At 48.9% G+C, this 16,667-nt stretch overlaps 1 protein-coding gene and 1 long non-coding RNA gene across 3 annotated transcripts in view; both read left to right on the plus strand.

The window, feature by feature from the left end:
• Positions 1-404: 404 nt before the first annotated feature.
• Positions 405-4,856, plus strand: LOC134986662 (uncharacterized). Its single transcript, XR_010192499.1, has 3 exons — positions 405-785; positions 1,358-1,504; positions 4,747-4,856. It is a non-coding gene; the product is annotated as an uncharacterized LOC134986662 (long non-coding RNA).
• An 8,495-nt stretch (positions 4,857-13,351) lies between these two features.
• TRIM50 (tripartite motif containing 50) overlaps positions 13,352-16,667 on the plus strand; it is an 81,230-nt gene continuing 77,914 nt past the window's right edge. The window contains exons 1-3 of one of the 2 annotated variants that reach the window (XM_063956146.1): positions 13,352-13,720; positions 14,293-14,439; positions 15,915-16,041. The gene's annotated coding sequence lies outside the window, so the exon portion shown is untranslated. The remainder of the gene's footprint in view (positions 13,721-14,292; positions 14,440-15,914; positions 16,042-16,667) is intronic. The other variant, XM_063956147.1, reaches the window with a different exon arrangement.

A 16,667-nucleotide genomic window follows, 5' to 3' on the forward strand; every position in this document is an offset into this window, starting at 1 on the left:
AAATGAGTGGAAATTATGGATTTTGAGGTTAATAATACTTTGGGATCAAAATGACCCCCAAATTCTATGATTTAAGCTGTTTTTTAGTGTTTTTTGAAAAAAACACCCGAATCCAAAACACACCCGAATACGACAAAAAAAATTCGGTGAGGTTTTGCCAAAACGCGGTCGAACCCAAAACACGGCCGCGGAACCGAACCCAAAACCAAAACACAAAACCCGAAAAATTTCAAGTGCACATCTCTAATATATACACACACACACACAACACACACACACACACACACACACACACACACACACACTAGTTTTACGGACCCAGCATATACTGGGTCACCTCAGTCCCCACCCCCGTGATTGGCTCCGCCCAGTTCTGGAAACCCCCCCATGCAAATCCTGCGTTTGCCACTGAAATGTGATGCGAGGTGTCCTGCTGGCTCAGTATACCTCTCCTGCAGTTATTGTCAGCAGCTGTCAGCCGATGTTTGTATAATGCTGGACGTTTCCCTTCATTAGCTGGTTCGCCCAGGTGCTGTCCATCACTAGATCGCTGTAGCCCCGGACTTGCTTTCCCTATTACAGGCTGAACAGGGGGCCGGCGCTTGTGTCTGTGCTTTGCCCGCTGCTGTCAATCTTCACAAGACCTTAGACACTCCCTGTCAGCTGCTGGACTCTGATAAGGTGCCTCTCTTCCTCCTCACCACTCAACAGCTGCCTTGCTAGAGGATGGACCACCTTTGTGCCTGTCAGATTAGGAGCCTTCTCCGGGGACCCCACCAAATCAGGTTAGGTACAATTCAGCCCCTTCTGCTCCAAGGTGCTGGTCCACTCTCCTCCATCTTCCTAAAATGGCCGCCGCCCAACTGCCAACAGATCTGAAACCCGGCTGTTAACTGTTCCAGCACATGCCAGCTACAGCACAGAAAATGTTCTTAACCCTTTCCCTTCTGAAGTCTCAAAGTGTTTAGCCAGGCTGCATTTTGTAGAGGGGTAAAAAGGGTGCAGAAATAAGTTAAATGTCCGTGGCAACCCTTATGGGGTGCCACATGTGTGCGACTGAGTCTCTGACTCTGTATACAAAATGCTACAATGTAGTGGCTGCATCTTTTTTCCATGTCAAGTTCCATTTTGCTTCATATACAGACTCAATCGCACACAGATATACAAGTGTTGCATATCAAAGTAATCAGCACAGTCGCATCATGCTGTCATTAAGATGCATTTTCGCCAAAAAAGACACATTACATTAATGGAGTTGCATTGGACCTTTCAGATGACTCTTGGCAGGCATCTCCCGAATGTCTACTTCTAGAGGATTTGTTGTTTCTTTCATCACTGACCAACTTTTGTGTTTCAGTGATGGTTGATGAAACCCACCACCATTATGTTTTCTTAAGAAACGGTGGTGGTGAGAATAAGCTGAGAATTGAAAGCTTGAATCTCTTGCCAGAAGGGTGATATCTTTCCTCCCTACTCTACCTTCCCTGTGCTACATCCCTCCTAGGTAAGCTCACTAGTTCATCCTACTGCATTTTCTGTTACACAATGATAATGTGGCATCAGGGCCGGCTCGAGGCATGTTCGACTCGAGCGGCCGCGCAGGGCGCCACCCTGGGCGCCGCCATGTCGGAGCCTGGAGCCGGCCCTGATCTCCCCTGCTGTCCTCCGAGTCCCGGCTGGCACTGTGCGCTATGCGGCGCCGGCGTCTGATGTCAGACACCGGCGCCGCACAGACAGCGGGCGCGCACAGCAGCACTCACCCTCCCTCGGCAGCACAGCAGCACTCACCCTCCCTCGGCCTCGGCACAGCAGGTACTGGGGGCACATGTGGCACTGTGGGGGGCATTTATCTGGCACTGTGGGGGCACTGGGGGGCATTCATTTATCTGGCACTGTGGGGGGGGGGACATTTATCTGTGCACTGTGAGGGGGCATTACTGTATCTGGCACTGTGGGGGCATGTATGTATCTGGCACTGTGGGGGCATTTCTGTATCTGGCACTGGGGGGGTATATCTGCACTGTGGGGGCACTTATTTATCTGGCACTGGGGGCATTTATTTATCTGGCACTGGGGGCATTTATTTATCTGGCACTGTGGGGGCATTTATTTATCTGGCACTGGGGGGGCATATCGGCACTGTGGGGGTATTTATGTATCTGGCACTGTGGGGGTATATCTGCACTGTGGGGGCACTTATTTATCTGGCACTGGGGGGCATTCATTTATCTGGCACTGTGGGGGCATTTATTTATCTGGCACTGTGGGGGGCATTTATTTATCTGGTACTGTGGGGACATATCTGGCACTGGGGGCATTAATGTATCTGGCACTGTGGGGGCATATCTGGCACTGGGGGCATTAATGTATCTGACACTGTGAGGGGCAATAATGCATCTGGCACTGTGTGGGCACTTATGCATCTGGCACTGGGGGCATTTATGCATCTGGCAATGTGTGGGCATTTATGTATCTGGCACTGGGGGCATTTATGTATCTGGCCCTTTGGGGGCATATCTGGCACTGTGGGGGCATTTTTATATATGGCACTGTGGGTGCATATCTGGCACTGTGTGGCCATTTATGTAGCTGGCACTGCTGGGGGGCATGTCACGTGTAGCTGGCACTGCTGGGGGGGGGCATGTCACGTGTAGCTGGCACTGCTGGGGAGCATGTCGCGTGTAGCTGGCACTGCTGGGGAGCATGTCGCGTGTAGCTGGCACTGCTGGGGAGCATGTCGCGTGTAGCTGGCACTGCTGGGGAGCATGTCGCGTGTAGCTGGCACTGCTGGGGAGCATGTCGCGTGTAGCTGGCACTGCTGGGGGGCATGTCACGTGTAGCTGGCACTGCTGGGGAGCATGTCATGTAGTGTTCCCGCTAGGCGTCTGTGGCTAGGCAATGTGTCTCAGTGCTGTGCCTGGCGCAAAGTGTATAGGAGGTTCTACCTGGTGCAGTGTGTATTAGCTGCACTACTGTGTGGTGTAATGCAAATTGCCACTATTATGTGGCCACGTACCTTCCCCACGAAGTAACTCCCCTTAATTTTTGCTGCGCGCCTTCGGCGCGCACTGTCCATGCTTTGACATATAGGTATGAGAACAACAAGCAGTATGTACATCATTTTGCCCTCCTAACTTAAAAATGTGCCCTCCCTGTGATCAGCACCATGCCCTAAAAAGTGAACACTATCATGTGTAGCTGGCACTGCTGCGGGGCATGTCATGTGTAGCTGGCACTGCTGCGGGGCATGTCATGTGTAGCTGGCACTGCTGCGGGGCATGTCATGTGTAGCTGGCACTGCTGCGGGGCATGTCATGTGTAGCTGGCACTGCTGCGGGGCATGTCATGTGTAGCTGGCACTGCTGCGGGGCATGTCATGTGTAGCTGGCACTGCTGCGCTGCATGTCATGTGTAGCTGGCACTGCACATTATGTGTATCTGGCACTATACTGGAGACATTGTGTGTAAGGAACACTACTGTGGCTATGTGTAAGGCTGCTAATTGTGTGAAAATATGTTTATAGTTTGATGATATGAAGTTACGATGCCACGCCCACTTTTCCAGAGGCCACACCCACTTTTCCGGGAACGCGCGCGCGCCTTCGGCGCGCGCATGGGGGGGGGGGGGGGGGGCTTTTACATTTTCTCGCTCAGGGTGCTAGTAGGCCTGGAGCCGGCCCTGTGTGGCATCTTCCTGGAAATTGCCACCAGCCCATAAAATGCTTTGCTGCAGTTCTACATTGGAGTTAATTGTACAGATGTTTATTTTTTTCTGTGTCCGCACTAAAATGATGTGCCTTGTGGAATTGGGAACACAGTAATACTTTCATCACTGTTTAAAACACTGCCAGCCCCACCATGTTAGTTATTCTACAGTATATGGCCCCCTTAGTTTGGCCATATATATACGACACTCACTGTGAATGTATAATCCCTTCCAGAAAACCTTGTTATGGATAATACTACAGGTAGGTACACACTGATAGATATATCTGCAGATCAATTGACCTGCAGATATATCTATGAACAGATCGGGCAGTGTGCTGTGTATACACACTGCCCAATCCGTTCGGGACTGACGTCATGAACTGGGCGGGCGTGTACACACGCCCGCTCAGTTCAGCTGTCAGTCACCGCCAGCTGCTGCAGCATGTGTACCGGTGGTCGGCTGACCGCCCGCACACACACAGCGATGCGCAAATATATCGGTAGATATATTGGCTGTCGGCTGTGCAGCAGGGCTGACGCGATAGGTCTGTTAATGACAGAGTTCACAGACATATCACCCGTACACACTGGCCGACGGACCCGCGATATATCGGCCATTCAGTACAACGCCCGATATATCAGCCAATGTGTACGGGCCATAAGACTTTTCTCCCAATTGGTATGGTAATTAATCCACTATTTTGGAGGGTTGTACACACTTGTGCTGTGTGCTGGTTATCCTGCAGCGGTGACCAGGTTGTCACTAGCAGGACATATAGGGAAAGGTAATAGTTTCATGACTTGCAACTCAGATGAGCTGTTACTATTATCAAACCATATAAAGTGCAGGCAACTGTGGACAGTTCTAAGAGAACGTATGTAAACTGGGAGTGATGACATAAAACCTGAGAAAATTGGAGGCCTTAAAATAATAATAATAATAATAATAATAATAATAATAATAATAATAATAAGAATAATAAGAAGAAGAAGAAGAAGAAGAAGAAGAAAAAAAAAACATTCTTTACATTTATGGAGAGCCCGAAATTCCCTGGATGTGTGGAGGCAAGGACAGACCGTAGGGACTCCAACAGATTAAGTTGTTGCTATACCGAAGAAACAGAGACCATCCTTAACCAACTGAACGTTTTCTCATAAGACACAAGTAAGAATGCACAATGTTTCTATTTCCACTAGGAGACCTCAGAAATGACTTTGGGGTCTATTCATGAAGCAGTGAAAAGTGTGAAGAAGTGAGCCAGTGGAGAAGTTGGCCATGGCAACCAATCAGTGTTGAGGTAACATTTATAAAATGCATCCTATAAAATTATACGTAGCAGCTGATTGGTTGCCATGGGTAACTTCTCCACTTGCCCACTTCTCCACACTTTTCACTGCTTCATGAACAGACCACTGTGTTACTTAGGCTGTGTAATGGTGAGATATTTTCTTACTATTTTGACTATATAGTCCCCGCCTACAGTCCTTACAGGTCAGCCTCTCGCTGATGGTGGCTGCATGAGACAGATGCTGGGGCTGGGCATAACACAGTCACTTTTCCTCAGGCTCCCACCAAACAGGGCCGCACCGCACAGCACCGCCAGGGTGAGGCAGGCATCGCTGGCAACCACCGCACCATCAGGGCTGCTGTGTGAGAGCGTGGTGCTGCATCTAGCGTGCAGAACCAGGCATGCCAGGAATGGGACACCAGCAACAACACCAGGTCAGTGCTCAGTACAGTGTCCCTGTCCCCCACCATTATTGACTCCCCCATCCCAGTGTCTCCCTCCCTTCCATCCTCTACCAACCCACTGCAGCGCAGCCATCTCACTACCCCCGCTTCTAGAAACCCCCAGCCAGTCCAGTCAGTGTCCCCCCTCCCTCATTCAGCTCAGTGTCTCCCTTCTCCAGCCTAGTGTGCCCCCCTCCAATCACCATCTCACTGCCCCCTCCTATCCAGCCCAGTGTTCTCCCATCACAATGCACCCTCCATTCAGCCCATTGCCCCCCTGTATATCACTTATATTCTCCATGTAGTCTTACTGTCATGGATATCACTATGTGTATTGCTGTGTCATGTGTATGTATATATGTCATTGTCCCTGTCACCTCTCCCTGGTATCACCCATTGCGTCTCCCCGTCACACTCTCCTGTCACCCATTGCCTCTTTGTCTCCCACTATCTCGCCCCAAAACTCTCTCTGTCTCCCAGACGTCACTCTCTGCCTCTCCCAAACACTGACTGTCTCTCCCTGTCACCCACTGCCTCGCCCTTTTAACCTCTCCCTACTGTTTAACACTGTCACCCACTGCTTGTCACACTCTCTACATCTCCCACTGCCTCTCTCTGTCTCTTCTCCCTGTCACCTTCTGTGTATCCCTGACATCACCTACTGTGTCTCCCCAACACCCTCGCCATGTGTCACCCACTAAAGGCCACTTCCCCAAAAATTTCCAGGGCCACTTTTAGTTACCAATCCACCCCTGCTTACTACCGTGTACCCTGCAATCGGTGACACGAATGATAAAAGTGCCAACAGGACCAGCATTCCCTTCAGGAGGGAGCATGACATTCTGTCACCTGCCGGTCCTGTCTGCGGGCGCAGATCAACCACAGAGCTTCCGCAGCTCCTTACCTCCAGTTCAGCCAGACTTGCAGATGCTTGACTGCCCTAGCTTCCGAACCTGCAAAGGTGTCCCCCTCTCCGGCCTCTGACAGCTCCCTGCAGCTGCGGGTGTCCCTCTGCTTGCACTCTTGCGCTTGTGGACAGCAGAGTGACCATGGTGCTGGGCACTCAGTGAAGCGATGAAGGGAAGGGCAAAGTGGTGGATCTGTTGGCACAGGATGTAGACATAGGGGTCATTCAGACCTAATCGCTGCTGTTTTCGCGCAGTGGGCAATCAGATCCTAACTGCGCATGCGTATGCACCACAATGCGCATGCACATCAGACAACAACGGGGATCGCCGGTCAGCGCCAGGAAGAGGCCGTTTGTGGGTGGTAACTGACCGTTTACAGGGAGTGTCTGGAAAAACGCAGGTGTGCCCAAGCGTTTTCAGGGTGTGTGTCTGACGTCAGCTCTTGCCCCAATCAGCCTGATGTGATCGCACTGTAGGAGTACATCCTGGGTTGTGCAGAGACTGCACAAAGTGGATTTTCGCAGCTCTGTGTACACATAGGATCGCACACTTCCCCTGGAGGCGGCAACTATCCGAACGCAGGACAGCAGACTTTGCAGCCAAGCCATCAGGTCTGAATCACCCCCATAGTGTGCCGCTGCCAGGTGAGTACAGGGCCTCATGTTCTGTAGCGCTAGCTGTGCTAGTTATGGAGAGTGGGATTAGTAGCTGGGGAATTTCCACTGTGCAGTCAGTGAGGACATTTGCTCGGCAGTGACAGGTTGGGTACGGGATCCCGGTGGTCAGAATACCGACACCGGGATACTGACCAACAAAATGCTGGCAGGGGGGTGAGCGCAACACGCTGTGGGCTCGGTGACTCTATTTCCACCCCATTGGTGTCATGGATACCCACGAATTGGAATAGCTGTGGCGGCGCTGCTGGCATTCTGGCAGTCGGGATCTCGGTGTTTGTATTCTGACCACCAGGATCCTGACCTCCGGGGTCCTGACTACATCTCAGAGCGACATTTGGGGGGTAGCAATCCAGCATTATGCAGCTGCCCCTTGGGATACATTCGACAGAATGGTTCCTTTATTATTAAATATCCTGAATGGGGCGGATTGCAGGCACAGATCATGTTTATGTCTCCGTTATAGGCGTGTACTGTGGGCGTCATTCCGGGGCCTAGGGCCTCATTCAGCATCACACTCTGGTGCAATGCGATCGCATCTGGTCACTTTTTGGCCCAGTGCGCACGCTCAGGGACCGTTCTGCGCAGTCCTGGCAATGCGTTTGCGAGGGTGGCGATGCGGCATTGTAGGGGCGGGCGCATGACATCACACATGCCTGCTGTGACTTGGAAAATGGCGGTGACCTGACTGCCTTTGCAGCCATGTGGAGGCAGGGTGGCTTCACTTATTCAGAGATGCATTCACAATTGAATTGCGATCACATCGCTGCCCGCCTTTCGCATGCTGGGTGGCCTTGACCTGTGCTGGGCGGCCCCCAGTATGGCATCAATAGAAAAACTGCTATTGATGCTGAATAAGGCCCTGAGTACAGGACCTCCTGTCATAGCTACTAGGAAACATGTCACCTCTGGCTGTACCGGGAAATAACTTCCTCATCGCTGTGTATATACATGTGCTGCTGCTCAGTTTAGCCAGTGCCTCACCAGGCATTTACCTCACCGCACGTCACTGCCTCATACATCTTTACTGCAGTCGCATCAAACAGCCCCTCTTGGTGCACCAGGTCCCGTAAGACTCTGTTAGTGACAGGTCTCTTTTTTGCCAAAAATATGTCTTAGTCACATTAGATTCAACTAGGATGCACCAGGAGACTGTGCGGATTAATTTCATATGCGACACTTGTATATCTGTGCGTAACACTCAGAATAGGAAGTATCTTTAACAGTAAGTATATAGGTTCCAGTTTACTTACCAGATCTTTTAACGACTGGGATATCGATGGGAGGCAGGTTCCACTGCCAATCCACAATACAGTTCAAGATACACACCGTAATTAATTACACAGTTATTAAGCTGAATCGCTTCTGTAAGGCTTTTCTCACTGTAAGAACTTTGGAGTAATTCACAGAAATGACGGTACTTATAGTATACTCAATGTATATTTCAATCGCATATCTCTGCCAAACACAGGATAGAAATTAAAATATACAGAATCAATAACTAATAATCTTATTGATCTAACACGCAGTTCACCAAAGCAGTCACTAAAGATTTACTCTATAATTTGGGTACTATAGCCACTAAATAATATAGCTGGCTGCCTTTTAAATTTATAGTGCACTGTTAGTCGTTCATTAACGTTGCCCGGGAGAGATTAAGTGTTGAGGTATACCTTTCCATATCACTGTATCCACAATCCTAGTGTAATAGCCCAACGTCTCTAGGTATGCAAGATCTGCAGTCACTGTATATAGTACATCACACTTACTTTACCCCGGCTTGTCATGGGTTCAGGTACAGTTACCAGAGGGTCCCCTGAAGAATCAGGTCTTTAACTACAAGTACCTTGTGGGTGTGGACTACAGGTGTCGGTGCAGCGCATAAAGAATTGGGCGCCAGTCCATCTCAGATAAACAGCATAAAGTTTATTTCAACATCAAACGGATATTTCAGGGATAACTTGTGAACACTCCTCCAGCACAAAGCATATCAGTTACAGTGGATCCCATATCAGGGCACCTCCTCCAGCGCATCGCTTAGTCGCAGCGGCATATTTATAGCGAACATCAGTACATACCAGGGCATTCTGTGACCAGTAGTGCTACACATCAGGTTGCCGTCTCTCTCTCTCTCTCTTACTTAGCGAGGATTCTTTTCCTTGGGGGCGCTTACTCACGCCGCGTGGCTTTCCGACCACTTCACCCAGATACCTCTCGAGATACTTTTCCATGGGGGGCGCTTACTCACGCCGCGTGGCTTCCAACCACTTCACCCAGATACCTCTTGAGACTCACACCTTGAGTACACTTTTCTCCTGGCATCACCCTTTTACTGGATTCTGCATACTGCTGCTCTCACACTGCGATGTCTCCCTCTGTCAAATGCTTTGCTGTGGCTGGCATCACTCCCCACCTAAACATGTGGGGAGCCCTCACTGGGGCTACATCTTCCTGGTTAATCCACCACACTTCAGCTAGCTAAAACATGTGCTTCTCCTCACTGTCTGTCTGCTCTCTGCTCTGCTGCTCTCATTCTGTTGTAGCTGTGTTGTGTCTCACTGCAGGACAACCTTTTTATAACCTTGCATTCCCAGGGTCACATTCTAAATCTGGGATTTCCCGCTCTGTCTTTCCCGCTCTCAGTTTCCCGCTCTGAGTCTGCAAATGAGTGAGTCATGCCCTTTGCATTTTGCAGACTGATCTGTATTGCTATGAGCTGTGCTGTTAACTCCTTCTGTGCTGCAAGCTGTAGGCTGCTGGCACAGTGCTTATGCAACTCCAGCAAACATTTTACTTTTATTAAAGTCATGCTGGCACCTGTAGTGCCACAGTTGATTTGGGCTGCAGTTTCAGGGTATCACACTAGTATTTTGTTAGAGATCCCTGAATGCAAAATAGTCTTCCTAGTAAAGCGATAAATTACTATGCAAAAGTTAATATGGACCGTGCTATCCTCCAGGCAACAGAAGTAACTTCATAAAGTCTTGGCTGACTCTAGCAAAATATTTTAGAGTTCTAGCCCTGTAGTACAACTTATTGATGTATCCTTGCAGAGAATTTCAGTTTTGGGGGAATGCGGCTCCCATATATGCTCTAAGGATCCTCGCTTGTGTATTATGAAAGTCACAGCCAAGACACTTTATTTTCCTATTAGACGCTGTGTGTGTGACGGCACTATGAAGAAAGAAATTCTTTTATTGAAGAAAAGTAGACATACAACACTGTCTGTTTCCCTATTATGAATGTGACAACTGGGCACATAGGTGGTCATTCCGAGTTGATCGCAGCCAGCAACTTTTAGCTGCTGCTGCGATCAATAGTCCACGCCTATGGGGGAGTGTATTTTAGCTTAGCAGGGCTGTGATCGCTTGTTCACAGCGCCGTTTCTTGCGGCGGGCGAGCCGTGCAACCGCATGGGGCGCCCGCCACTGCACTTCTTGAACTCTTTAAAATCCCCCCTCCTCCCGAGTACCCAGCTCGGGGGGCGGAGTTTCGCGGAATGACGCAACGCGTCATTCCGCAAAACTCCGCCCCCCGAGCTGGGTACTCCGGAAGAGGGAGAAGGGGGAGCCAAGACGCCCAGCGCCGCGAAGAGGAGGGAGAGGCGGCGAAGAGCGGGAAGAACCCCTTCAACCGTAAGTCAGCCTTTCCCTCTCTCTCTCCCCCCCCCTCTGCCACCTGCCAAAATGTATAAAATGGGGACACTCGCCTGCCGTATTGTGTAAAATGGGGACACTTGAATGCCATAATGTGTAAAATGGGGATACTCGCTTGCGGTTTTGTGTAAAATGGGGACTCTTGTCTGCCGTAATGTATAAAATGGGGACTCTTGCCTGCCATACTGTGTAAAATGGGGACGCTTGCCTGCCGTACTGTGTAAAATGGGGACACGTACCTGCCATATTGTGTAAAATGGGGATTCTTGCATGCCGTATTGTGTAAAATGGGGACACTTGCCTGTCGTATTGTGTAAAATGGGGACTCTTGCCTGCCGTATTGTGTAAAATGGGGGCTCTTGCCTGCCGTATTGTGTAAAATGGGGACACCTGCCTGCCGTATTGTGGAAAATGGGGACACTTGCCTGCCATAAAGTGGAAAATGGGGACTCTTGCCTGCCGTAATGTGGAAAATGGGGACTCTTGCCTGCCGTATTGTGGAAAATGGGGGACATTTGCCTGCCGTATTGTGGAAAATGGGGACTCTTGCCTGCCGTAATGTGGAAAATGGGGACACTTGACTGACGTAATGTGTAAAATGGGGACACTTGACTGACGTAATGTGTAAATTGGGGACTCTTGCCTGCCGTAATGTGTAAAATGGGGACTCTTACCTGCCGTAACGTGTAAAATGTGGATTTAATGTATCAAGGGCATTGCAGTGTATGGCATAATATATATTTTTTATTTTTCTCCTGTGCTCGCTGTGATCTGTCGGTGCAAGGTCAAAAACTGGGGTGTAAGGTAGTCTTTTCAGACGAGGCCACGCCCATTTTACAGAGACCACGGCCATTTTATCGAGGCCACTCCCCTTTGACGGGAGCGCGCGTCAAAGGCGCGCGCATACCTTTTACTTTTTATATATGTGGGGGAGGGGGGGCAAATTTTTTTGTTATGCCAATGGGGGTGGGGGGGGTGCATTTTTAAATCTCGCACTGGGAGCCAAATTGCCTAGTAACAGCCCTGCTTCTGCAGCCCTGCTAAGCTAAAAAAATTTCAAGCAGAAGTAGACTAGGGCTGGACATAGTTAGTTACCCTGTGCGATGGATCCAGCGATGATGGAGCCGGCTTTGACGTCATTCCTCCGCCCTCCGTTGTCCTGGACACGCCTGCGTTTTACTCACCACTCCCCGAAAACGCTCTCCAACGGTCCGGAACCGCCCATCCACCCCTCCTTCGACTCTGCGACTGCTTCCGTCGGTAGCCGCGACATAACCTGGCGACCCCTGTTACCGGGCAACATCGCGCATGCGCACAGCACCTGCCGCGCATGTCGCACCCGTTCGCACCGCAGTGAAAAACCGCTGCGTGCGAATGGGTCGCAATGACCCCCATTATCCCTCTTATGGTTTAGCAATAACAAGGGCTGCTGAGACTTCCTGAGTCAGTGTCAGTACTGTGGATAAAGAGGGACACATGCCCTACCACTATCAGCTGATGCAGAGGAGAAGCAATGGGTACTTTACATATATATTGTACTCACAGAGCAGTTCAAAGGGGATAGCTGTATCTAAATGTCAAGCTTTCTGTCAAGGTGCAGCTTTACTACTTAAATGCAGTGGCGCACCCAGGGGGGTGGTTTCCGAGTACCCAGAAACCCCCCTCCACTAAAAAAAAAAAATTTTTTTTTTTTTTTTAGCTGCATGAGTATTATTAATGACTGTCTAGCGTCCTCTGCAGCCTGCTGTCTTCCTGGTGGCACTTGCAAGTGCAATAAAAGTTTACTTTATTTTAATTATAGTTCATATATATCCATGTGCCTACATATATACACATGTATATACATACATACATATAAACACACACACACACACACACACACACACACACACACACACACACACACACACACACACACACACACACACATGATATATATATATACATGTGTATATATATGTGTACTGTATGTGTGTGTATATATATATATGTATGCATGTTTAATATGCTATGTATATGTGTATATGGGTTCACTACGATCTCCCGGCGGCCGGCCTCCCGGCGACCAGCATACAGGCCGCCGGCTTACCAACAGTGTGGTGAGCGCAAATGAGCCCCTTGCGGGCTCGCTGCGCTCGCCACGCTACACGCACCACACTATTCTATTCTCCATCCAGGGGGGTCGTGGACCCCCACGAGGGAGAATAAGTGTCGGTATGCCGGCGGTCAGGCTCCCGGCGCTGGTATGCTGGTCGCCGGGAGCCCGACCGCCGGCATACTGAAGACCACCCGTGTATATGTATGTGTGTGTGTATGTATATATATATATATATATATATATATGTAGAAGAGTCAGAACAAACAAATGTTCAAGACAGGACATGGCACTCCAGGACTTTAGTATAAATGATTTTAATGCATCCACTTAATCAACGACCTGCATCACTCCAACAGCCAGTGGTGCAGTGTAAACTGTGGCATAATGGCACAAGCCTATATATGTGTAGATATATATATATATATATATATATATATATACATACACACACACACACACACACACTAGTTTTACGGACCCAGCATATACTGGGTCACCTCAGTCCCCACCCCCGTGATTGGCTCCGCCCAGTTCTGGAAACCCCCCCATGCAAATCCTGCGTTTGCCACTGAAATGTGATGCGAGGTGTCCTGCTGGCTCAGTATACCTCTCCTGCAGTTATTGTCAGCAGCTGTCAGCCGATGTTTGTATAATGCTGGACGTTTCCCTTCATTAGCTGGTTCGCCCAGGTGCTGTCCATCACTAGATCGCTGTAGCCCCGGACTTGCTTTCCCTATTACAGGCTGAACAGGGGGCCGGCGCTTGTGTCTGTGCTTTGCCCGCTGCTGTCAATCTTCACAAGACCTTAGACACTCCCTGTCAGCTGCTGGACTCTGATAAGGTGCCTCTCTTCCTCCTCACCACTCAACAGCTGCCTTGTTGAGGATGGACCACCTTTGTGCCTGTCAGATTAGGAGCCTTCTCCGGGGACCCCACCAAATCAGGTTAGGTACAATTCAGCCCCTTCTGCTCCAAGGTGCTGGTCCACTCTCCTCCATCTTCCTAAAATGGCCGCCGCCCAACTGCCAACAGATCTGAAACCCGGCTGTTAACTGTTCCAGCACATGCCAGCTACAGCACAGAAAATGTTCTTAACCCTTTCCCTTCTGAAGTCTCAAAGTGTTTAGCCAGGCTGCATTTTGTAGAGGGGTAAAAAGGGTGCAGAAATAAGTTAAATGTCCGTGGCAACCCTTATGGGGTGCCACATGTGTGCGACTGAGTCTCTGACTCTGTATACAAAATGCTACAATGTAGTGGCTGCATCTTTTTTCCATGTCAAGTTCCATTTTGCTTCATATACAGACTCAATCGCACACAGATATACAAGTGTTGCATATCAAAGTAATCAGCACAGTCGCATCATGCTGTCATTAAGATGCATTTTCGACAAAAAAGACACATTACATTAATGGAGTTGCATTGGACCTTTCAGATGACTCTTGGCAGGCATCTCCCGAATGTCTACTTCTAGAGGATTTGTTGTTTCTTTCATCACTGACCAACTTTTGTGTTTCAGTGATGGTTGATGAAACCCACCACCATTATGTTTTCTTAAGAAACGGTGGTGGTGAGAATAAGCTGAGAATTGAAAGCTTGAATCTCTTGCCAGAAGGGTGATATCTTTCCTCCCTACTCTACCTTCCCTGTGCTACATCCCTCCTAGGTAAGCTCACTAGTTCATCCTACTGCATTTTCTGTTACACAATGATAATGTGGCATCTTCCTGGAAATTGCCACCAGCCCATAAAATGCTTTGCTGCAGTTCTACATTGGAGTTAATTGTACAGATGTTTATTTTTTTCTGTGTCCGCACTAAAATGATGTGCCTTGTGGAATTGGGAACACAGTAATACTTTCATCACTGTTTAAAACACTCCCAGCCCCACCATGTTAGTTATTCTACAGTATATGGCCCCCTTAGTTTGGCCATATATATACGACACTCACTGTGAATGTATAATCCCTTCCAGAAAACCTTGTTGTGGATAATACTACAGGTAGGTACACACTGATAGATATATTTGCAGATCAATTGACCTGCAGATATATCTATGAACAGATCGGGCAGTGTGCTGTGCATACACACTGCCCAATCCGTTCGGGACTGACGTCATGAACTGGGCGGGCGTGTACACACGCCCGCTCAGTTCACCTGTCAGTCACCGCCGGCTGCTGCAGCATGTGTACCGGTGGTCGGCTGACCGCCCGCACACACACAGCGATGCGCAAATATATCGGTAGATATATTGGCTGTCGGCTGTGCAGCAGGGCTGACGCGATAGGTCTGTTAATGACAGAGTTCACAGACATATCACCCGTACACACTGGCCGACGGACCCGCGATATATCGGCCATTCAGTACAACGCCCGATATATCAGCCAATGTGTACGGGCCATAAAGGCCCGTACACACTGGTCGATGTATCGGCCGTTCTCTTGAACGGCCGATACATCGCGGGACCGTCGGCCAGTGTGTACGGGCGATACGTCTGTGAACTCCGTCGTTCACAGACGTATCGCGTCGGCCGCGCAGCACAGCCGACAGCCAATATATCTAACGATATATTGGCCCGTCGCTGTGTGTGTACGGGGCGGTCGTCCGACCGCCCGTACACATGCTGCGGCGGCCGGCGGTGATTGACAGGTGAACTGGGCGGGCGCGAGCGCCCGCCCGCCCAGTTCATGACGTCAGTCCCCCGACGGATCGGGCTGTGTGTATGCACAGCACACTGCCCGATCCGTACATAGATATATCTGCAGATCAATTGATCTGCAGATATATCTAATAGTGTGTACCCACCTTAAGACTTTTCTCCCAATTGGTATGGTAATTAATCCACTATTTTGGAGGGTTGTACACACTTGTGCTGTGTGCTGGTTATCCTGCAGCGGTGACCAGGTTGTCACTAGCAGGACATATAGGGAAAGGTAATAGTTTCATGACTTGCAACTCAGATGAGCTGTTACTATTATCAAACCATATAAAGTGCAGGCAACTGTGGACAGTTCTAAGAGAACGTATGTAAACTGGGAGTGATGACATAAAACCTGAGAAATTGGAGGCCTTAAAATAATAATAATAATAATAATAATAATAATAATAATAATGAGAAAAAAACATTCTTTACATTTATGGAGAGCCCGAAATTCCCTGGATGTGTGGAGGCAAGGACAGACCGTAGGGACTCCAACAGATTAAGTTGTTGCTATACCGAAGAAACAGAGACCATCCTTAACCAACTGAACGTTTTCTCATAAGACACAAGTAAGAATGCACAATGTTTCTATTTCCACTAGGAGACCTCAGAAATGACTTTGGGGTCTATTCATGAAGCAGTGAAAAGTGTGAAGAAGTGAGCCAGTGGAGAAGTTGGCCATGGCAACCAATCAGTGTTGAGGTAACATTTATAAAATGCATCCTATAAAATTATACGTAGCAGCTGATTGGTTGCCATGGGTAACTTCTCCACTTGCCCACTTCTCCACACTTTTCACTGCTTCATGAACAGACCACTGTGTTACTTAGGCTGTGTAATGGTGAGATATTTTCTTACGATTTTGACTATATAGTCAAAATCGTAAGAAAAGTTAGTGCAGCTCGCAAGGTGAAAGTCACCTTGCGATCCCGATGCAGTGCCGATGCAAATGGCTGTTATTCTTTCATTTATTTTTGAAAAAATGCATATAATACAAAGCAAGTTCTCAAATTAAATTTGGTATACGTAACAATGGGTATAAGTATATTTTTCCACACTTCCCCAAAAATAACCCAAAACAATGACTCCCACTTGCAAGCCTAAAAACACTTGTCCCATCCATAGAGCACCCCACCATACCTGTCCCATACATCGCCGGTCTGAGTAGTGTACCAGAATGTGCACGCTATCTGCA

The sequence above is a fragment of the Pseudophryne corroboree genome, chromosome 2, assembly GCF_028390025.1.
Source record: "Pseudophryne corroboree isolate aPseCor3 chromosome 2, aPseCor3.hap2, whole genome shotgun sequence".
NCBI classification, from domain to species: domain Eukaryota; kingdom Metazoa; phylum Chordata; class Amphibia; order Anura; family Myobatrachidae; genus Pseudophryne; species Pseudophryne corroboree.